At 36.8% G+C, this 25,189-nt stretch overlaps 1 protein-coding gene and 1 long non-coding RNA gene across 7 annotated transcripts in view; one reads left to right on the top strand and one right to left on the bottom strand.

Annotated features, from left to right (window-relative positions):
- Positions 1 to 25,189, bottom strand: part of LOC149530858 (uncharacterized) — a 188,492-nt gene that overhangs the window by 137,035 nt on the left and 26,268 nt on the right. The window lies entirely within an intron of this gene.
- Positions 14,892 to 15,804, top strand: LOC149530859 (uncharacterized). The gene is made up of 2 exons (XR_016359102.1): positions 14,892 to 15,567; positions 15,693 to 15,804. It is a non-coding gene; the product is annotated as an uncharacterized LOC149530859 (long non-coding RNA).

The raw sequence follows: 25,189 nt of genomic DNA, 5'->3' as shown, positions 1-25,189 counted from the left end.
AAGCTTGCAGATATGTTATTTCAGGCCTGCATTGGAATATAGGAGACCTGATTAATCTCCAAAGAGCTGTGATCAATTGGCCAGCAGTGAAAGCCAAGGCAAATTTTTTATTTTGCATAGTTCCAGGTTCCTCATTGAATTCATGTAATTTCTAGTTCTTTAGATGCATAATTTAATTGCACAATTGGAATCTTGGAAGCAATAGTTCAGTTCAATATTTTTTTTCAGCATTTTAGTTTGAAGCATTTATATTTCAAAAAAACAAAAAAAAAATTACATTCAAAAATTACAAAAAGAAAGCAAAAAGCAGAGAAAAACACAAAAAATCACATCATAGCATCATCAGCATACTAGCAGTTAGGGTTGACGATCTTTACAGTGCTATCAAAGTGGATTCCTACCAACCTGTAGAATTGGGCTGAGTTGTCAGTTGATCAATGTTTTGAGATTGACAGCAATGGATTCAGTGTTTTGTATTCTATGATCATGGATGGTGACGGGGGATTTGTGTTGGTTATGCATTATGCCTGTAGAGGTCGTAGCTCTCCACAGGGATGAGAGCCTGAGATATAGTTTGGTTATGTAGGCGACAAGGGTGCTTGTAGTTCGGGTGGCTCAGCCAGTACAAGATTTAGAGATGTTGGCACTGGTTCCAAGGTCAACAAAGAAGCCAGACAGACACTCAAGGACTTGGTAGCAGGACAACACCAAGTGGTAGGTGTGTTGTAGCAATTTTCTAACACTCTGCAGCAGATAGCACTCCCTCAAGGATGGAGTAGGGAGAGCGTTCGAGATGATTATGTTGGTTCTCATCAATCTCCAGTTGAGGACAGGTCCAGGGCTGGTGTTAGATATAAAGCCGAGGATTGAGTTAGGATTGATGATATGGTGGACAGGACAAGATACATTGGAGCCTATGGTACACCACAAAGACCCACCTTCTTGAGACTAGACATGGATGTAGCCAGTATTAAGACTGAGGTAACACCCTTTGCAGATGATGTAGTTGCTCATTTCACTAAGTGGGATGTTCTACCACAGGCCATAAAGTAGAACTTGAATTTTGATAGATATTTAACTCAAAAGCGCAAGCATTCCAGAGGTAAGTCTACTCCTAATAGACAAAGACCTAGGCATTCTGAATTATGGGAGATGGCCAATAAGATGACATTGGCGCATTTTTATGGGAGTGGTAGAGTGACTGCTAGAGCTTGGGTTCACGAACTCGACACCTACCTAGCCTTGTGTCCTATGACTAAGGAGGATGCTATTAGATTTGCAGTACTACACCTTGACAAAGTTGCACATGATTGGTGATATCATGGTTTGGTATCCCTCCACCATGATCAAATCACATTGTAACAGGAGTTCATTGATAGGTTGATAGATCACTTTGATAGGAAGGATCATGAGGTCTACTCTCGAGAGTTAACTCAATTATGACAAACAGCTAGTTTGGAGGCATTTATCAATGAGTTTCAAAGACTTTCTATGATGGTGTATGATATATCGGAGAGGAGAGTCATGTTATTTACAAAGGGCCTAGCTAATCCACTTAGAGGTTGAGTTAAATCCTTAGACCCACATTAACTACAAGAGGCTATGAAAAAGGCTAGGAATTTGGAGTCATCTACATCTAGAGGCAAGTTTGTCTCAAAGCCTTCTAGTTGTTCTTATGATAAGACAACACCTAAGAGGGAAGAGAAATCATATTCTAAGTGTCCTATAGCAGCACCTTTGGATCGGGAGAAAATTAATGATTTGAGGAGGAAGAAGTTATGTTTCTATTGTTGAGGTATGTATGATGTTACTCATGATTATCCCATGAATCCTAAGGGCAAGAATAAGATGGAGAGGTTTTACGATGATGAGGATAGTTCTGATCCTACAAAGTAGCTAGTTGATTATGATCATGATTCTTATAGAGCTACAGTAGATGATGGTGATGAGGTGGATGATTCCAACCTCAAGGTTGCCTACCTTTCTAGCATGAGAAAGAAAGGAGCTTTTAGGATGCATGGGCTTTTAGCACGGCAACATGTGACTTCTCTATTTGATATAGATGCCACACATAATTTTATTGATGCTCGTTTGGTCACTAAACGAGGGATTCAGAGTGAGGATTTTGAGGGACTATGGGTTTAAGTGGCTGATGGTTACACCCTTCAATGTAACAAGATGATTTCGGATCTGTCAATTAAGTTGAATATCTATGCTTTCAAGGCACATTTTGATGTGGTTGATATGAGCAACAGTTATATAGTTCTTGGCATGGCATGGTAATATACCCTTAAGGACATTTATATCAGCACAGAGAGGATGGAGATGAGATTTGTTAAGGATGGTAAACCACAGGTCCTTAAGGCTATTAGGAATGATGATCTTAAGCAAATTTCTCTTAGACACATGTAGCACTTAGTACGCCATGAGGATGTGATTGATTGGATCGTTGAATGCAAGATGATGCCTACTTTAGATAATGCAACTAAGCCAGCATATCATCCCGATATTCAGCAATTGAGGACTACACACTCGAAAGTGTTTAGTGACTTACCACTTAGCAGGCCACCTGACAGAGAGATTAAGCATATAATTGAGCTGGAGGAGGACACTAAACCCATCATGATTACACCTTACCGGCACTCAAAGCGGCTTAACAATGAGATTGAGAAGACTTTACAAGAGTTGTTGGATATGGGACACATTAGGCTGGAATAAGTCTCCTTTGCTTCTTTAGTTTTGTTGGTGAAGAAGGATGGCACATTGCGGATGTGTATAGATTATCGAATGCTTAATAAGAGGACTATTAAGAACTGCTATCCAATCCCTTAGATTGATGAGTTACATGGAGCAAAGTATTTCTCTAAGATAGATTTGAGATTGGGTTATCATTAGATCCGTGTTAGAGAGTAGAAAATAGAGGAGAATGTTTTTAGGTGCCATTACAGACATTTTGAGTTCCTAGCCATGCCATTTGGCTTGACGAATGCTCTAGTCATTTTTTTGTCTACGATGAACAAGGGGTTTTGCAGTCAGCTTAAAAGATTTGTGTTGGTGTTCTTTGACAAAATCTTGATTTATAGTAAGACTTGAGATGACCATGTTGCTCAGCATGATACAGTTCTGGATATTTTGGATAAGGCTTCCTTGTGCGCCAGGGAGTCCAAGTGTGCACTTGATATGACACAATTGCTTTATTTGGGACATATTATCAATGCAAAGGGTGTTCTCATGGATCCTAATAAGATCTGTGCTATCTTAGAGTGGCCTACACCTAAGAACCTGACACTATGTTGAGACAATTCATTGGACTTTGTGCTTTCTACTGCAAGTTTGTGGTAGGTTTCTCCAGACATGCAGCTCCCCTTAAGGATTTGACTTGTAAGGGTGCCTTTCAATGGACTCCTCAGGCATGGGAGTGCTTTGAGAAGTTCAAGGTTATCATGACTTTGTGCCTATTTTAGCTTTGTTGGATTTTTCAAGGTCATTTGATTTGCATGGTGATGCCTCAACAGAACGTATTTAAGCAATATTGTCCCAAGATTGTCATCCCATAACTTTTGAGAGCAGGATGCTATGAGATCCTGAGAGATCATTCAATGTTTATGATAAGGAAATGTTGGCCGTTATGCATGCTTTGGCCAAGTTCAAGCAGTGCCTAGTACAAAGAAAATTTTGTATTAAGACAAAACATAATAGCCTGAAGCATTTCCTAGGACAACGAGATATGAATGAGAGGCAGCAAACATGGATCAGTAAATTATAGTCTTATGATTTCGACATTTCCTATATTAAGGGGACACCGAATGTTGTTGTTGATGCCCTTTGTAGGCGACCCCACTTATGCTTGGTTACTAAGATTGTTGAGGATTAGAGGCACATGATCATAGCTATGTCAGGGATCAATGGGTAGCTGGTAGTTTTGGTGGCAATATTCAGGACAGCGGTGATACCCTTGCCGAGAGTTGATCATTTACAAGGGAAGAATTTATTTGATTCCAAGATCAGGTGTCCGTGAGATCATTCTTCAAGCCTTTCAAGATTCTCCTATGGCTGGTCATCCCAAGTTCTTTAAGCCATGCAGGCAGGTGTGGAAGAGGTTTACTTGGAAAGGCTTGAAGACAGATGTGCAACGTTATGTTCAAGAGTGTTATATTTGTCATCAGAACAAATAGGAGCATACTTACCCAACAAGGTTGCTGCAACCACTTCCCATTTTTTAGCAGAAGTGGAAGAGTATATCCATGGACTTCATTGTGGGCTTGCCTCAAGCCCAGAAAGGGATTACATTTATGTGGTAGTGGACCGACTAAGTATGCTCACCTTTCCCTATCACTACTACATATTCAACTGTGCAGATAGTTGAGTTGATCTTCCGGAGGTGTTTAGGTTGCATGGTTTACCCTAGACTATAGTGAGCAACCATGATAGCAAGTTTATGAGTCACTTTTGGCAGAAGGTTCTAAGATTGTGTGGGACGGAGTTGACTCCGACTACCAATTACCACCACCAAACCTCAGTAAAACTACGATCTGAATTAGTGGGTAGAGAGCTATCTACAGAACTATGTTTCTTCTCAACAAAGAGCTTGGGTGAAGTGGATTCATTTGTGCGAGTATTCTTACAACTCCACTCACCATATGACTATACATATGACACCCTTCAAAGTTTGTACGGATATGATCTCCAAAGCTTCATGGATTTGATGTGCAACAACAGCAAAGTGCCCAACGCAGGTGATATGTTACAAGATAGTCAAGACATTATGAGGTCATTGAGAAATAATATTCATAGGCTACGAAATCAGCAGAAGCAGTATGGTGATCAAAAAAGGAAAACTAGCTACTTTCAGGTGGGTAATATGGTTTATTTGATGTTGTAGTTGTACACACAATCTTCCATCAAGAAGAGTGTAGCTGAGAAGCTCGAGCCCCAATATTATGGACCATTCCGTGTGGTGAGGCGTGTTTGTGAGGTGGCTTATGAGCTGGATTCGCCAGATGGTAGCAAGGTACATAATGCGTTACCATGTTTCATGCCTCAAGAAGGCATTAGGCAGAGATGTGGTCCCATCTCCTATGTTGCCACCATTAGATGATGAGGGGAGACTTGAGTTGATCCTTGAGATGATTCTTGATACCAGGGAGAGACAATTGCGGACAAGGTTTGTCAGAAAGTTTCTAGTCAAGTGGCACGACCTACCTAATGAGGATGCTACTTGGAAGCTTGAAGATATTCTTCAACACCCCAGATTGCAATTGCTTGGGGACAAGCAATCTTGGGGAGGCAAGACTCTAAAGTCCCCAAATTAGCAATTTCCAAGAGCCAGGGTTGGTCAGCTCAGCATCGCAACCCTCGTGAGTTGACAATTGGATTTGAGGGTCTCAGTTATAGAATTGCTACTTTTAGTAAGTCTATTTTTGGTCAGTTGCAATTTTTGGCAATGCAGAGTTGGCATGATGGTGATTGTCATTTGTTCAGTCTATTTCAAAGAACATATGTTTCAAATTTCAAGTCATTTCAACATGTTTTGATAGGGTTTTGAATTTCCCAAAGTTGGCTGCTAAATGTTGTCCTACTATCAAACTCTATTCAAAAATCCAAGAAGCACTATTTGACTTTGAATAATTTTGACCCAATTGACCCTACTAATAAAATTCTTTTTCCACTGCATTGAAAAGGTCAGTGATATGTTATGTTCCAAGTTTAAGCTCTTGACAAATCTGTTTGATCAGTTTTTAAACGAGATTCTGTATGCAATTTCTAAACATTTTGATGCAGATCAGTTTCACAGAATTATCAGGAGGCATGTTTGTGTTGCTAAAAATTGGAACCTACAATAGATGAGCCTAAACTGATTATACCCCTGCAATCTACACTAAAAATACTAGCCCCATGCCAGTTTACAATTTTCCACGAATCCATCTGCACACTTTTCTAGGTGCATTTCATTTGCAATAATCTTTGTTTTATCCAGTTCTACAAATCCCAAAAGCCAAATTTGCCCGCCTGTATAATGTGCCCAGTTATTTGTCATGAGCCCAAATTTTTCCTCCATACTCTCCATATCAAAGTGAATCTATGTCCAAAGTTTCAATTGACTGTTTCACTATATTTCAAAGCCAAATCCAAATGCAATTATCTGTTTTTGACACGTTCAGTTGCCAGACAATTTTAAATGAAAAACTTCAGAGATTAAAATCTTTTCACCAGATAATTATCAGGAGCCAAATTTTTACAGGCAAGATCTTTGTGGACCAGACAATAGGTGTGTTGAATATCAGGGTCAAATCAAGTGGTTTTGTTAATTTTTAAAACCAGTTTTGGGGCCTATCAGCAGAGGTGAGAGTTTTCAGAAGAGGTGAAAAATGGATTTTAAGTGATCAACCAATTGTCCATTTTGAATTCAGTCAATGCAAGGAAGTATTCAAAGATTTTTTCTAGGGTACAGGTGTTCGAGTTTGAAAAAAAAATTAAACGGGCCACCTTGTGACCCAACTTGACTTATAAGAATACTGCCCCTTACGAAGAATATTGCATCTTATTATTTAAATTATTCTGATTTTAAATAATAAGTATAATTGTTGAATCAAGTCGTAAGTGACAAATGGATTTTCATTTGTTGACATAATCGAGATCAATTGGGTGTGTGGGATTATACACAGAGTAAAAAATAAAGGAGGGAATTGAGCATAACAAGGGAGTCCCACAGTTCACTCTTGCTGAGATTTACTTCAGCATTGACCCTTCATGTGAAACTGCTTTCTAAAACCATTCTCGTGAGATAATGTGTTAAGAACTCTTCACCAGTGAGTTAGAACCCGATCCAGAGGGCAATTGTGCATCTTGCCATGAATGTACCTAAAGTTAAGACGCTCCAATATTGCATTTCTCTTTCCAATCTGCTCACCAAAATACAGGGAAACAAATGCATTATTTTAAATGTCCTCACTATATACATCAAGGCAGCTCGCCAATTTGCCCGATTCCCATGAAGTATTTGCAAGATCTGATATGAGAGTGTGGGGAGATGTACTAACTTCTTACGTGGGTGTTAGGAGAGGCTCAATGTTTGAGCAACTGATTAAGGGGGTCGATTTGTAGAAGTGCTCACATCCAACATAGGCCAACGTGAAAGACACACCAATAGGGGCACAATGAGTTCGCTTTGAGTGTCCCCTGAAGAGGATTATGGAGGCTCGATCCATGGAAAACAGAGGGCAATTGTTGCAAGGGGCTGATAATATTTTTATTGGGCAACGATGATATGTGTCTGCAGAGAAGTGACTATTTTAAAGACACCAGCATACTTCCTTTCTTCATTGGATTTCTTCAATTATTTAGAGCATTGTCTTTTATAGGCAACACCAATCTTATCCAGCAAGTGTTGTTGAGAAATAATGTTGTCATCCAAAACTTCTAATCTCTTCCTGTTCTTCAAGTTTCTGTTTAATTGAACCATTGTCCTTTTCGATTCTTTTCTTATGAAAACAATCTCAAATTCCAAACTTTCGCAATTTTCTTCCTTTACCTTTAATTGGTTTTATTTCCTCTTCAATTCCTTTTTGCCTCCTTTACTTGGACTTTCAAATCTGCAATCAATATTTCTGATTCTTCAAGATTTTGTGTTAATTTTTCTTTGTCATTACTATCCTCTTAAATTCATAATCTTTGTCTCCGATTGCTTTTCTTAAGTTTCTTGATCACTATGTAGGCATAATGGAGATCTTCCTCAAGTTCCACTTCCTCTTTGTTTTCTCTATGCACTTACTTTAAATCTTTTCTTGGACAAAAAGCATTTCTTCTTTATCAGTGTTTCAGTTTTCTTTTCCGTTTTCCTTGAATGAGGCATTTCTTCTTTATTAGCAATTCAAATTTCTTTACCGTTTTCCTTGAATAAACGATTTTCTTCCCTTGAATATGTACCTTTTTGTACTTGCAGAAATCCTTCTTTTTCTTTTCATATTGACCTTGGTTGTAGCCCTCCTTTTGTTGATATCTTCTCCCTTTATTTATATAGTGATCCTCTTCATCCTTGTTGCTTTAACTCTAACCCTTCAAACAAATAGAAGCATAATGACCTATTCTACCACAATTAAAACATCTAAATGGTAATTTACCTTGGCACTTGTTAGATCCTTTTCTATAGCTTTCTCATATTGATCGTCTTCATCATATGTTTCAATGCTTGACTTATAACTTGGTTCATATGCTTTATTCTTTTCCTTTCTTGATGCATTCAAAGTTGCCTCCCTTTTTGATGGCTTGCTTTCAATACTCATTTCATGCACAGTAAAAATCGCAAGCAACTTATCCTTTGTCGATTTGCTATATCTCTCAATTCTTCAATCACTAAAATTTTGGATGGAAATTTTAAAGGCAAGGACCTTAAAATCATTTGTAAAATCATCACTTCTTCAACCTCTCCACGAAGACATCTTATTGTGTTCACGATCGCATCAATGAGAAGCAAATAGGAGGCTATGTTCTCTTCTTCTTTAATCTTAAGGCTTTCAAATAGTCTTCAATGGGTTTGAAGCTTTTCTATTTTCACTTTGTCATCTCCTTGATAGATATTCTTCAACTTATCCAACATGTCCTTAGCTGATTTGCAAAGAAAAACTTTTATAAACTCCAATATGGGTAATCCACACAAAATCATCACATTGCTTTCACCTTCCTTCTTTCCTGCCTAATCCATTGCGAAGAGTTGCAAGGTCCATGTAATCATTTACAACTGATTACCAAATATCAAACCCTACGGAATTCAAAGAGGTTTCCATCCTTATCCTCCAAAAGGCATAATTTTTTCCATCAAACATTGTTGCCCTTTTTTATGAGAAACCATATCCATCTTGCCCATCCATATGTGCACTTCTAGATTTTCCTTTGAGCAATAACGCTGTATCCAAAGTAACTTGCTTTGACACCAACTGAAGAGCACTTAGTTATGTTGGGGGGCGGGTGGGTGAATCAATATGACAACAAACCTTTTTACATTCAAAATTTAATCAACCACAATTGTAATACTATACAACTTAAATCATCCATAGCAATAACACACATGCAAGAGCTAGCAATAAGGAATAAGCCAAACATGCGATTTACGTGGAAACCCTTGTAGGAGAAAACATGACAAACTGTTGCTTCTATAACATTCTTCTTACAAACATTGTAGGTGCCAACCCACAAGAGACAATAATCCCCTCTTGATGATTCGTAAGCACCATCCCACTAGAGATATCAATCCCAACCACTGAGCACCAACTCAGCAAGAGACACTAATCTCTTCCTATGGAAAGCACCAACTTCCAAATTAGAACAGATGGTGGACATCTAATTTGCCTTCACAAACTCTTCTTGCTCTTGAATTCTTCTCACAAATTTGCTACAAACACTGCTCATAAGTCTCCTGTAGATCTGCTAATTATTCTGATTCAGATCTGCTCCAACATGGTTCATACGTATGCTATAAAATATTTCATAAATCTGCTCCAAAATGTTTCAGAATTCAGCCTTAAATCTGCCTCACATCTGCTCCTAATTCTTCTTATATATCTGCTCATTAACCCTTCAAAAAATATCCCTTAAATCCTTTCAAAATCTACTATAGATCTGCCTTGAAGGTCTGCTCAGATCTGCTCTAATATGCTTGAAGGATCAGCTCACAAAATCCCTTTGGATCTGTTCATAAATCTCGCTAACATCGCTTCTTAACTTTGCTATGAATAGAGATACTTGTTAGTGTTTGACTAATAAACCTTTACTATTTATAAATTTATACCTTGCAAAATGTCCCTCCAACCAAGAGATGCAACATTCCAACTTGGACAGCCCAAACAGCATATAAATTATTTTTATTATTAATTTTGCTTCCCCAAGGTGGGCACTCATAGCAAGGAAGTCGACCTAGGCATGCCAAAATAAGAGAGATCAGATTCTTTAATCAATCATTTTTTTTGATATTTTAATCTCCATGAATTGGGTTGCCACCATGAAAGGGTCCTCCGATTTTTTTTCTAAATATTTTGCAGATCTAAACTCAGCAAGCAATATGCAATTTACTTGTCCTCTCCTTGCATGATGATGTCTTGAATATAATGCCATAAACCTCGCAAAAGCTAACCTCCATCAATTTCACCACGACTTGTTCTTTGACATCAATGATAATATCATCCATATGCCCTTGACATTAGTGACAAGTAATCTTCTTACCTTTGACACCAATGACAAAATGTTCAACAATATGAGATAACCAAGTGGAATAAATGTCACAATTACAATAAAATTTACTAACAGTAAGGATAGGAATACTCAAGATCTAATAATAATGTAACAATCATGTGAACCCCCAATGTGGCTCTTATGTTATTCTAACATGATCAAGCATCATGATCCTACTAATTTATTACATCAATCATCATTAGAACATGCCATGCCTCAAAAAAGCCATACAAACAATGTTTGAATTTTCGATAACATAGCACAATAGTTATATACTTACTCTATGTGCGGTTGACACATAAGTCAACTCCAAATGGTATGCAACACCATATTTATTGGATTGACATCAAAGATATACATCTAATAATAATAATATGTTCTTAAGCTCTTAATATTATTTGTCATTTGGAGAAATCCAATACTATTAAGATAGTCTAGTTCATGAAAGATGAAATGTTTGCTCTTTCTACTTATAACTAAATATGAAATAATTGGTAAACAATATCATAATATGAGATGTTATACTATATGATTGCAAATGGATTTATCTCTTAATCTAGTTCAAGTCTCTCAGTTCAATATTAGATTTCTTATATTTAAGAGGTATATAGGCATCATGTAATTTTATAAAGCCTATACATAAACTGAGATGTTTTCCAATTAGGGACAAGTCCACTACTCTTTTTAGATTAAGTTCTCTAATAACAAATAAAGAAAGTTTTAGATAAATAAGTAAATCAAAATTATAAATAAATGTAACTACCGATCATTTTGATTAAGTCGGCTCCTAAGACTGGAGTTTTGTTTTGGAAGGCTCCTTTCTTGAGATTGGTTCAGTTTTGTTTTGAGCGGTTATTTTCCCCCAAGAGAAAAAAATTTAAAAAGGCGGTTATTGTATGGAAAGCATGTGGTTTTGATTTATGTTGCATATGCACAAGAGTCCCCTAAGACAAAAACCATAGAGGAACTATTTGAGGTCAGTCCAGACACAATCCTGAAAGGCCTTAACTGATTTCAAGCAGCCAAGAATAATTTCAAGAAGATATGGAAGCATTGAACATTAGGAGGAATTTTTGTTTTGAGCAGTTATTTTCCCCCAAGTGAAAAACATTTTAAAAGGCGGTTATTGTATGGAAAGCATGTGGTTTTGATTTATGTTGCATATGCACAAGAGTCCCCTAAGACAAAAACCGTAGAGGAACTATTTGAGGTCGGTCCAGACACAATCCTGAAAGTCCTTAACTGATTTCAAGCAGCCAAGAATAATTTCAAGAAGATATGGAAGCATTGAACATCAGGAGGAATCACACAACATTCTGTTCAAGTCCTGGAGCCGCCACCGAAGTTGTAGCTGGGTGTGAATATAGAAATATCCGAGTCTGGACAGCTTGCAGTCACCTGCTGAGACACTGTGATTGCTTCTACTTTACTGTGTCTATCAACAGTATAAAGTAAGCAAAGCAGTGATTTATGTGCATCTGAAGCAGCAGTATGCACTCAAATCCTACGGAATATATACTGGTTCATGTGAGATTTATATGTTTGTAATCGTATTTCTTTTACAACTAATATATAAATCTGTTATTCTGAAAATGAGAAAACGTGGTGAGTTAATTGAATTTTGAAATAAAATGTTTCTGAGATTGTTGGACAAGTAAATATGTGTCATTATTTACATTGTTGAAATCACTTTGGGTTTCATTTAGAAACTTGTGTTCAATACTTTCTAATGGAACCAAGTATTAACTGGCATGGGATGAATTTGGTAAAAAACAACACAACGACCATTATGCAATCAAGTGATACATCACATTAGCAAGGGACCCGACATAAATCGAGAGACAAAGAATACTAAAGAAAGTTTGATAAAGGGGATTATTAGCTACACCAAAGTGAATGTATGAACGGCACCCTAACACATACATCGCCAATGCAATAATGTACCACTCCACCAAAATACATAGCCATGTGAATGACCTATAATAATATTTATGATTGGGGATACCTCGTGAGTTTAGGAAGGTATGTTAAAGGACAACGGATAAGGTATGTGTTATTTACATTTGTGATTTCATTTATATATAGAGATGGATATTATGAATCTAAATGTGATGCTAGTTTATATATTTCAAACATTAGATATATGTTTTATTGGTTTAAACTTAAATGATACTATGTTCAAATTTTAACGACACCAATATTGTCTTTGGGAAAGAACCAATCTCAAATTTTATTTTAATATTATTTTGAAATAAGATTTCTAATATTATAAATATATATTCATATTCAATTATATAAATACAATTAGTACAAAGTTTTGGATTAATTGTTAATTACATGGATCTTCTGCAAATGTATATTCAGATTTTTGAGGCAGATATCTTTTGTGCTTACTGCAGGTCCAGTCCTCTATGCTCAAACTTGTGTGATTAAAAAAAAAAAATCTTTGCTAGGTATCTATGGGAAGGAGAATCCTTGTAGATCAGACTGCTTTGTAATGTGTGTTCTCCAAACTACATTCTCAACCCTACAAATATCCCATCTAGAGGGTATGTCCCTCAAGGGACATGACTATTAGTTTTGACCATAGATGTGAGTATCGCCGATTAATCGGCGATACGAGATAAAATCGCGATTTTTTGGGGCCGGCAATTTAGTCACCCCAAAAATCTCGATTTTTTTTTGCAGATATTTTCCAAAAAATCGCAAATTAATCGCCTAAAAATCGTGATTTGTTGCAAAAAAATTGCCCGCGCCCGGCAGTCACATAAAGTGACAAAAAAACACATTTTTTTCATTCTGTTTTTACATTGCTTAGGGCGTTTTGGAGAGGAGAGGATAGAGGAGGAGTTCTTGGCAAGAAACAAGCGGAATCGAGTGCATTTGGAGGCCTTCTGATTCGATTTCTTCGTTTCTAGGTAAGTGATTTGAATCTATGTTTTTTATTTTTGCAAGAGATTGTATTTTTTTTCTTGCATGTAAATGGATAAAAATACATTCCTAATTAGTTAGGAATACATTTGATGAATGTAAGCAAGATTAAATGCATTCATTTGCATTTTTTTCCATTCTAGATCGAATTTATGCTAGAAATTTGCAGTTTTTTGAAAAATTTGAGACCCTAGCAGCTAGTTTGTTTGAATGTTATTTGGATTTCAATTTATTGGCGCTGTTATTGGAATGTTGCTTGAATTCTTTGTTTAACTGTTAACTTTGATCTTGTTATAATTTATTTATAGTTTTTTTTTTAAATTTGTATGTGTAGGCAGCCCGCAGCAATTTTAAATGGTAGACAAATGGCCATTGACTCCATGCCCCTCAGGCTACATTAGCACCAGGCCAAAGAATGCAAGAGATCAGGCATGGAAATATGCCTATGAAGCACCCGATGAACCAACCAAAGTGATTTGCATTCGATGTGAAAAAGTAATATCCGGGGGCATTTATCGGTTCAAATATCACATCGCAGGGATCTCAAAACATGATACGAATCCTTGTGAGAGTACAACAGAAGAAATAAAAAGGTTTGCAAATGCCTTGCTCGCAGCTGGAGAGCAAAAAAAATTGCAAAGAGAGCGGAATAAATTGCATGTCAGGGCAGCCATAGCAGAGACCCAAGGCAGTTTCGTTGATGTTCAGGAGGAGGAGGCAGCCATTGAGAGCATGGCCGGCTCTTATCGTGGGCCGCGTGTCCGCAAACAGGGTGGTTTTTCTTTCACGAGTTCTGCTCCCACTCCCACTCCTACACCTCCTAGCACTTCCGCACCATCAAGATCAGCAAGTGCTTCTAGGATAGGGAGCTATTTTGTGCCGAGGCACACACCTGGTGCACAACCTTCATTAGAGGCCACTAGATGGAATAAGGAGGTCCATGACCAGTTGGACAATGCACTAGCAGATTTCTAGGTTTTCAACAACCTTCCTATTAGTGTTGTTGACAGTCCCTATTGGGAGGCTTTGGCCACAGGGCTGACAGTTGCAAGAAAGGGGTACAAGTCCCCTTCTCGTTTTGTGTTGGGTGGCAAGTAAGCAAATAATTTTATTACACTCGATTTCTTTTTAATTTTGAACTTTTTACTTAGTTCTAAATTTTAATTAATTTATCTAGAAATTAGAATGTTGATTACTAAAGTCTATATCAATTTTAAATTACTAAGAATCTAAGACATAACTAAATTTTGTTTTTGTAGGCTTATTGGAAATGCTGTTGAGAGGGCCAAAGCATTTGTTGAGGAACAGAAACAAGAATGGACAAAATTTGGTTGCACCATTCTTTCTGACAGGTGGACGCATGGGAAGAGCAGGACCATAATTAATTTTTTGGCCTGCTGTAATGATAATTGGTGTTCCTGAAATCAATCGATGCCTCCAACAAGGTAAAAAATGCTCAGACATTGGCATTGATGTTAGAGAACATGGTCTTAGAGATTAGTATTGAAAATGTGGTGCAAATCATCACAGACAATGCTGCTGCATATGTATTAGCAAGTAAACCGTAATTTTATGTTGCATGTGCATTGTGAATTTCACAAGAAGAATTTTTAATAGTTTGATATTTTTGAAAAGTTGGAAACTAATTAGTATTTTCTTTTACAATTGGCAGGAAAACTCCTACAACAGAGGCACCCCACTCTCTCTTGGACCCCGTGTGCAGCACATGTCCTTGACCTTCTTTTGGAGGACATGGGCAAACTTGACTGGGTCACTCCAATTGTGGAGGATGCAAGGCGGGTGACAAAATACATATACAATCACCCATGGGTCCTTAGCCTGATGAGAGAGCACACTGATGGCAAAGAAATTGTCAGGCCTGCCGTCACAAGGTTTGCAATGATTTTTTTGACATTGCAAAGCATTCTCGATAATTTGGCTTCTTTGAAGCAAATGTTTGTTTCCAAAAAATGGCTTGCTTCCACATTTTCAAAGAAGAGTGAAGGAGAGAATGTTGTGTGGATTGTGTTTGATAAATATTTCGAAGATAAGGCTGATGAAATAGTAAAGGTAGCTACAAAACTTTAAGTTTTAGTTTACACTTTACAACTTTATAACATACTAAGTTTGTAACTCAAGTAAATAATAATTTTGTAACTTGTCAACTAATTTCAAATTTATATTGCAGGTGTCTGAGCCTTTAGTCAGAGTTTTGCATTTGGTTGATGGAGACCAAACGCCAATGGGTGAACTATATGAGGCCATGGACAAGGCCAAAGAATCTGTCAAAAATTACTACAAGGGGGAAAGCATCAAATATGAACCCATTTGGCAGATCATTGATAGAAGGTGGAATAATCAGCTCCACCAACCCATTCATGCAGCAGGATATTTCCTCAACCCACGTTTTAGGTATACCGTAAGCTTATTATTACTCAAATTTAAGTTAACGAAGACTTGAGTTCATTTTGCTTTTGTAGGGTGTTGGGTGTGTACTAAAATTGCAAGACTTATTTGTTTTTGGTTTTTGGTTTTAGGGCTGATGGTACATATGCAGATCCTGATGGAGAGGTCATCAGAGGCCTAAGTGAGTGCGTCGAAAAGATAGTAACTAGCGAGGAAACAAGAGATAAAATCATCGCTGAGTAGGAGATCTTCACTTCAGCGGGGGGCAAGGTGTTCTCCACTTCTCTCTGCAAGAGAGCAAGGCTTGCACAAACCCTAGGTAATACATTTGCAAACTTCTGAATCTCAAATGCTAAATTAACATTTATGTTTCACTTTTTGTTGTCTATTAGTATTTTCTAACTTGTACGATGGACCACTTGGGGTGCAAGCACTCCAAATCTTGCAAAATTTGCTCTCAGAATCCTATCATAGCCTTGCAGTGCATCACATTGTGAGCGCAACTGGAGTTTGTTTGAGGCCATCCACACAAAAAAGAGAAATAGGTTGTCCCAAAAGAGGATGAATGACATGGTCTATGTGCAATATAATCTTAAATTGCGCATGAAAAAGGCACAACAACATCCTCCTGGGCCAATCGATTTGGATGAGATAGATCCTTATTATGATTGGACGGCACAAGAGCAGGCTCCCTTATTTACACAGGTGGACATCTCCAATTTGGAGAGGGAGGCCGCGGAGGAGGCTGCGGAGGAGGAAGGGGGTGGAACTGGATATGACATCGATTTGGATGACATCGAGGAGGGCGATGATGAGGATGATGACATTGTAATGACCCTTACTATAAAGGCCACTGAAACCCTCAAACTGGACTTAGGAATTTTGTCAAACAGTTGGCATGTAACCGAATAAGGCTGCAATATTACTAATTGTTGTACAACGAAACCTCAATATATGATGCCAATAATGTATTAACAACAATTCCAGATTATAACACTACCAATCTAAGAGATAGATGACAATATGAAACTCAAATATGAAGTCCAATGCAATTTTGATTTTATGACAGCAAATAGAACTGATTACAATGAGAGACTGTCACAACTATGCACTTCTAATACATCAAGCTCTTGACAATGCAATGTTATGACATGAACAATAACCCAGTTCAGATTTGGAATGCAAATGACGAAACTTTTACAACAGTTATTAATGACTGGAAATAACTATTTATGCAATGACAGTGCTGACTGTTCTAATCCTTAACATGCAATATTTTGGCAATCAATATTTTGTGCACCTGGAATAGCTCCAATTTTGCTGGATATGAATGCTGGATTAATGCCACGCGAAGACCTCACAATCTGCCCCAAACCGACTCACAAAATTGCTGCTGCTGCCTAACTGACAGGGCCGTACAGGTACGGCCTGGTACGGCTGCTAGATAAAAATATTGCAGCGTTTTTTGTCACTCCAAAAGCAATAAATCTGGGCGCCTAGGGTTGCTGAATAACCCCCTAAAATATGAAATTCATCCGTCAAGCTAATTAGGAGTTATGAGCAAAAACGTCGGTCCAAACCCTGGACTGGCAGTCTGAAAATAATGCACAACTGTGTCTTCAAACCCTGTTAATCAATCCACAAATGCTAGGGCACAACTGAAACCTTTATTCCAACCAAAGTAAACCCTTATAACTGAATCTCAATGAAGTCCGAATGAGATGGCTGCATTACCAACTCCTCAAATGCAACAATTCAGGTGATATTTCACACCCTCAAAGTCGCCAATCCAAGGGAATGATTCGTTCCCAAAGATCAAATAATAATTTGCAGACCCAAGAGACTACAAATTTACTCCACAATGGAAGAAGTAGAAGAAATCTCAAATCCAAGCATGTCCAAATGAGAGGCCCAGCCCTCTATTTATTCACTTTTCTAAGAAGTTGCTAGAACTTCTAGAAACATCCTTTATAAAATCTCATTATAATGCACTTTATATAATAAAGTAATTTTATAAAATAAAAAGTGCAACTCAACTTAAAATTATAACATGTAGGCCCCAATAACACATAATAATAAAATATAACCTCTTAACACTTCTTCAAGAGCAAGATATGACCATCTGATCCGCAGAATTGACTCTCTCTCCACACCATTTGCCTACGAGAGTCTGGAATAGGCAAATCCATGATCAATGCCATGTCGAACTAAAGAGGGGACATTACAGACATTGAGCTTACTGCAGAGGACCTTGACATCTTGCGCGCAGCGAATGTGGAGCTACCGACATCTAGTTCTATAGCTACACCATCTCCTGCATTGGCACAGACACAGACACGGGCACAAACCCTATGGGGTTCTAGTTCTAGAGCTTTACCCTCTCCCGCACTCGCTAGTAAAGCGACAGGGAAGAGGAAGATGTAGTCCTGTATTTGACATTTGTACTTATTTGTAGTCATGTTGATGTGCTTATTTGAACTCTTTACATTTGACACTTTATTTATGAGAATACTTCTCATGTGTTGTGAACTTGTTAGTTGTTAGTAATTTACAACTTGTCACTACTTACTTGTTAGTAATTTACCGATTAATAACTCTTTTTGCATTGATATATATCTAAACATGATTGTTTCTTATGTATTGTTAGTAATTAAGTCATTAGATGCAAAAAAACATTGAATTCTGTAAAAAAATCGCATTTTTTTATTAAAATTTAGTGGTTTTTTAGTTCCCGATTTTTTCCTGATTTTTCTCGATTAAACTTTTTCAGCTCTAGGCGATTAATCTCCTCAGGCGATTTTTACATCAATGGTTTTGACAATAACACAAGATTATCCCTAAATCGCCGATTTCAAGGAGTCTAAATATAATTAACAAAACTAAGCATTAGTTAAGTTAAATGCAAAACAAGAACACCTTTTGGAAATCGCTAGCTTCTCTAGGGAAGGTATAAATGTGTCAATTGTCAATCATTGGATATATATTATCCATAGAAGAATGTACAGCCCGTACTAACAGACCTGTAGCATTATCCAGGTTACGTTCTCAACACTCGCTCTTAACCTAATAATCCTACAAAGATATATCATATCTAGCAACATCAATACAGATGTTAAGCAAGAATTAATACTCTATATCTGTTTGTCTCTTCTTAGTATGTAGTATCATAGAACACATGATACAAAGTCATATTACTAAACCTGTGATATGACAAATCACTGCTACTAGTGATAAGATACATGTTGCGACTCATAGAAACTGGTATTTCTATATCACAATGAGATCTTGAGTTTAAGATCTACCAGAATACAGGATAAACCCGGAGAATTTCTAAAATTCTTCCTTAATCCAATTTGTGAACCATGAACGTAGCAATGTCAATGTCACAAGACGATCTAAAACTCATCTGGATCTTACAGTAAAATCTACTGTTTAGTACATTATCTAAGAGATCTTCATCTCTCATAATGCCTTTTACACAAGTATTCATTATTTCAGAGATCGTCACCTCTTAAATAATGATTACACATGGTGGAGACCATAACAGTCAATAGCCATAAGAATACAAAATAATTCAATCATACCTGGATCTTTCCTGAGATGATCACTCTCAGAGAGGTTTAATAAGAATATTTGCTTTCTAATTAAGGATGAAGTCTAGAGAATAATTAAATTCTCTCGTTATCCAAGTTGTGATTCATAGACATCGAAATGTCTCTTTCACAACACAATCTTGAATTTATTCAAGATTTGCCAGTAGTCCTCTACTGAAAAAAACACCATAAGATCATTTGCTATCAAATCAAATTTGTGCTGGAAGATTCTTTTCTATTATTGCAAACTGATGTTGCAAGACTGCTTGCTGAAAAATGCTTCCACACCATGATGTTTATAAAGGTAGTCCCATCAGATGATTGCTCCTTATTCAAGGTTGCCTTGATTAGATGTCGGACTCCCTCTGAATCCAAACTTCTTTCCTACAAGAACATTCTTCAGAAAACAAAATCAAGGCAGATACTCTTCTTATAAGAAATACAAATGAAAAATATTATAAACAAAAGGCAAAAGACGAGCTCAAGTACAATAGATACTTATCTTTCCATCATAACCTTGATGAAAGCTTTTGTACTTTGTGAGTATACACCATCTTGACATGATACACTCGGTCTGAGTTTGTATAACCTGAAACTTGGGGAGTCAACTCGATCTTCTAAGTACTTTCTCTGACATATAACCTTCTTATAAGATGATACTTAGATTTTTTGCTACAAATTCTTTATTACTCGGGAATAAATAAAGCATGGTCTATTCCCTCTGAGTCAAGATTCATCATTGCAGATCATTTAGCTTCTCCTTTTGTCAAGAAGGCATACCATGCTAATGATCTTAGTGTCACAACATGATGTCACTTTATTCCCTTCTTTCTAAGAGAACCAATACTAATAATCTGAATAGTCATAAGGTTATATAGAATTCATCTTTTCTAAGTCCACAATCATTAACACTCCCTCTTGGACTTGAGGAAAGATCAGAAATGTCTTGAGTAAAATGTTTTGATATTGCATCTGATATCATGAGTATTGGCCTCCTAGAATATCAACGATATTCACCAAATACTCTTTGAGTAATGGCCTTCCAGAATGGTAGATAGTCACCAAATATTACAATGAATTTTATGCTTGACTATAGTTTCCAGCAGCCTAATGTATCCTCCTTTAATATTTCCGACCTGACAAAGCCTTATCAAATGTATCTCCCATCTAGAGATCACAACCTTCATTTCTGGCCAATACAATAGAATTAAATATGCTAGAATCCGATTTAGCTAATTTCAATACTCCCTCTTAGCTAGGGAGGATTCAAAACATTCAAAATATTCAAATAATCACTATGGCATTCTCAGAGGGTGATATTGAACATTATGGACTTTCTATGATTCCATCTTGCATACTCGCAAAGGATGGATCTACCTAGCATTGCCCACAGATGGTGCAAGATACAACTAAATGTATCAATGAAGCAATCTACATATCTCTCATCTTCCCATTGCATTCCTCTTATGAAAAGTAATTGCTCCTTGGTAGAAGAATACTTAGATACATCTGGTACTCTAACCTTGGTGCCATCCTGACAGCTTCTCACAGAGATTAATAACAGTCCAAGAGAAATATCAATGCTTGAATCATTCATGATTCATTATCCAAATAATATAGCATGAATTAATAACAACATGAAGGATTGATGAGCATTATTCAACCATAAAGAATACTTATCTCTTTGTACTTCTTGGTCCATCCGCAGTCAACAGATATAAGCATTCAACAACATAAAAGTCAGACTAGATCACAAGCTCCAGTCCATGGTATATTCTGAAATCCTTTGATCTTGAAGTAATTTCAAGTGCAAACCCATCTCAGTTCATTATGTCTTTATTAAAATGTAAAGTGTTGCTAGTCAGAGTACTGAGACTTCCAAGGATATCGAAGGTACCCCTCATTTGTGACCCCTGCTGCCTGTTGACACTCAAAACTTGCAAACTGCTGCTATTCTGAGATTGTTTGTGAATTTACAAATGTAACAATCAAAACATATGGGTCAAAGGGTTTTACGTTAGCTGCTTCAAGAGTTTCTAATATTTCATAAGCCAAAGGAATCCTTCCATCCAAATGAATTCAACTTCGAGGTTAATTTGAATCCAGACTAGATCAAGATAGGGAAACCAGAAATTGTTCCTTATCAACCACAAGCAATATTTGGCTTGACTAATGATTTCTCAAATATAGCTGCCTAGTTGTCTAGTCATCTCCAAACCATGCACGACCCAGATAGGTGTCTGAAGTTGCACACCAACCTAGGTTGCAGGCTTGCGATCTACCTCCGGGTCCCAATGAGTGTCTGTGATCTGAATTGTGAGCCTTGTGACTGCTGAAACTAAGTCAATCTGCTACAAATCTCTCTATATTATTTGTCAACAGCCCTCTTCTTGAAAACAACTTGTGAGCCCCATTGTTTGATTCATTATTCTTGATCGACGTATCTAAATCATATATGCCACTTCCTTTCAAATAACTGCTATTCGATTTCGATTTTGGTTACAAGGCAAAAACACTAAAACAGGGAGATAATTCTCCTGCATTTGCAGATTTCATTTTCAACTGCCTTCAAAAGTTCAATGAGACTAATTTCATGGAGATGAAGTTTAACGATCTGGCTGCCATGAAATTTTAACAAATTTAACAACTGCTAGAGAGTGAGTGCGTCAGGAGTTATAGAGTTTCTGTACCCTTTTTTGTAACGTGACACAACTCGTGAGCTCTCATGCCATGCATATTGCCACTTTCCCATATCAACTTATGAAACAAGAAGGAACCAAGCTCCAAGTCCTTCCTGAATGAACCTGTGGTCCTCTATTTTAATGGTGGCAAACTAAACATGCATTCTCTCCTAAAATTGCCGTTTGTTATTCCTCATTTGTATATGCACAAAATTGATGATATCAAACAAGTTCCACCAGGATTCAAATCTAATCTTTGACAATCTTGTCCAGGTTGGTTTTCCTTTCATCCTGCTTACTTGACTCGATGTGGGAAGATTAAGATCACAGGTGGTGTTGAGATCTGGCTGCAAAGTGTCTTCACACATGATGGTATATTTCCAGAATATTCTCTGTGATCCGCCTACGGAAGTCTGGTGAACATTATGGCTATTTCAACACCAAATTCCAAGTCCATGTGCAATATAATGAAGAAATTCATTCCTCAACATTTTAGTCAAGTTCGAGCCTCTAAAGGCAATTCGATAAGCTCAGAATAGTGAACGGGTGTAACCTTGATCTGGCAGCAAGATAGATCTGCTTCCAATGAGTGAAGATCGAACCATGACCCTTCAAATAGAGCACCAAATCATTTGAACTGACCATGGCTGATACCATGGCTCTGATACCATGTTAATTACATGGATCTTCTGCAAATGTATATTCAGATTTGTGAGGCAGATATCTTTTGTGCTTACTGCAGGTCCAGTCCTCTATGCTCAAACTTGTGTGATTAAAAAAAAAATCTTTGCTAGGTATCCGTGGGAAGGAGAATGCTTGTAGATCAGACTGTTTTGTAATGTGTGTTCTCCAAACTACATTCTCAACCCTACATATATCCCATCTAGAGGGTATGTCCCTCAAATGGCATGACTATTAGTTTTGACAATAACACAAGATTATCCCTAAATCGCCGATTTCAAGGAGTCTAAATATAATTAAAAAAACTAAGCATTAGTTAAGTTAAATGCAAAACAAGAACACCTTTTGGAAATCGTTAGCTTCTCTAGGGAAGGTACAAATGTGTTAATTGTCAATCATTGGATATATTATCCATAGAAGAATGTACAACTCGTACTAACAGACCTGTAGCATTATCCAAGTTACATTCTCAACATTAATTTTCATGTTATAGATTCTACCACCTATTACATAATTTGATACAAAAGAAGAAATAGCCTCATTCAATGTCACTAATAATATTAAATGATAGTGTACAGATAGATACATATGTGTGTGTGTATATATATATAGATTTGCATACATGTATTCATTTATATGTATAATTGTATTTGAGTTATACGCATTCTTTCAAAATGATATTTAATAATTTGACATAATGTTTGTTAAATATAAAGAGGTCCATTATGAGAGTATGAAAGGCAAAGATTAAGTATTATGTTTCTATTATTGGAAAGATAAAATAAAGAGTTATTTATGTTATTGTTAGTAATAAGCATGAATTAAATTACTAACATCCTAACTAATGTTAGTATTCTTATTAGTATTTCTATAAATACTATAAGAGCTATGTGCCTTGATCTTTTCCTCCGAGAATGTTATTGCTAGAAGTAGGAGATCGAGATTTAGAGGGAGCCTGACATTACATTAGAGGCAACCTTGAAAGAGAGGGAGTAGACAAAGGATATGATCTAGTTAACCTTCAATGATCTCGGTCTTATTGATTAAAAGGGAGTAAACAGTGTTGAGATTGATTTCCCTAGTGATCAATAAATTGCCACTATCAAGAGGACCATAATTCATACATCGTGACTATGTGATTTTAATGGGCTCATCCCCTATGTACATCATGAAGAAGTGATGACTTCTAAATGATGTAACTTATATTTGCATAAGTTATTGAAAGGAAATTTGAGTTGTTGTGAGACGTTAATGAAGTTTTTAAGAATTCATTTGAACCATCTACAAGTCTCTCCTTGATGAATGAAACTTGACATATGAGTTGTAAAGTCATTCATGTGGCACAATCATACTTAATCAAGATATTAGTGCAGTATGATCAAGTTTGATAAAATGGAAGGATGTGTTCAACTAAATTGTAATGTCCCCATTTCCAAAATCAATTTTGATAATAACATTAATAAATTTCATATGAGATAAATAAATCAATAAATATAATATAATTATGATTGCATTTGATAAAAGTAAATAAACAATAATACCTGATTGAATTTAATAAACAATATTAAAATAAAAATAATAAGAAATAAATAAGTTAACAAATATTAAATATATATCATTTATTGTTACATTATATCAAATTGATATAATATTATATTATATCCAATCCATAAAACATTATGAAATAAATAAAGAAAGAAATGATAATAATAATAATAAGATATGTTAAATCTATTAATTAAATTTTCATACCCTAAATAATATAGAAATCCCTATTATCCTATCCTTCATTGATTCCTAAGTATGCACATCAATAACCATTCGCAATAATATTTAGTCGGATATTCAACCAGAGACAACGATTGGATGTAACTGATCTTCATGAAGATAACTATGGGAAGAGTTGCGACTCATCCAAGCTATCAGAATGGTATAAGAGTTTTCAGTCAGCCGGGCAATGGAGGGGGGAAAGCACAGGGACTCTGAAAGAAGTATCTACGTACCGACAAAGACATCCAAGAGAATTGACGGAGGAGAGAGAGGGAAAGACGAGAGAGCATACAAAAATGGGGACAAAATGGACCAGACAGACGAAGGGGCATGAACTTGGCAATTATACAATATAAGGAAAGGGTTTACATCTACGGTTAGGCATTCCGCATAATACCAACAAAGAATTAATGATGTGATGAAGCATATTCGGTGGTCGCAAAAACTCATATAATCCGCATCAGAATTTGACATTGTCTGAGCGCAGATGTTGAACAGTAGAGGAAGCACGTCAAACATCAAACACTAAGGCATAACATCCAAAGGAGAGTCAAGACATTAGTGACGTGTAACCCATAAGAAATAGAGCCATTCACCAAAGCTTGGAGAACGATTAGAATAAGCCAACGTATATGCTCCAGCATCATGGGTAGCAGAATATTCAACAGCAGGAGAGTAAGTGAGAGGAACATGAAGCATCACATAGGAGGAGGAAAAATAAGAGGACTTACCGACTTCACATTCCAAACGTAACAAGAGAAATTATAATAAGACAAAAATAAAGCCATTGCCACGTAGCACCCACACGGCAAGGGGACCAATGAGAAAACATTTAACAGATATAAGGAACATTCCAAGTAGGATGGGTAGCCCAGTGACCTGGAAAGACATCTTGACAATCAT

The sequence above is a fragment of the Cupressus sempervirens genome, chromosome 11 (assembly GCF_028749045.1).
Source record: "Cupressus sempervirens isolate cs-2001-9-10 chromosome 11, ASM2874904v1, whole genome shotgun sequence".
In the NCBI taxonomy this organism is placed as follows: Eukaryota; Viridiplantae; Streptophyta; class Pinopsida; order Cupressales; family Cupressaceae; genus Cupressus; species Cupressus sempervirens.
This window is presented reverse-complemented; position numbering and strand designations above follow the sequence as displayed.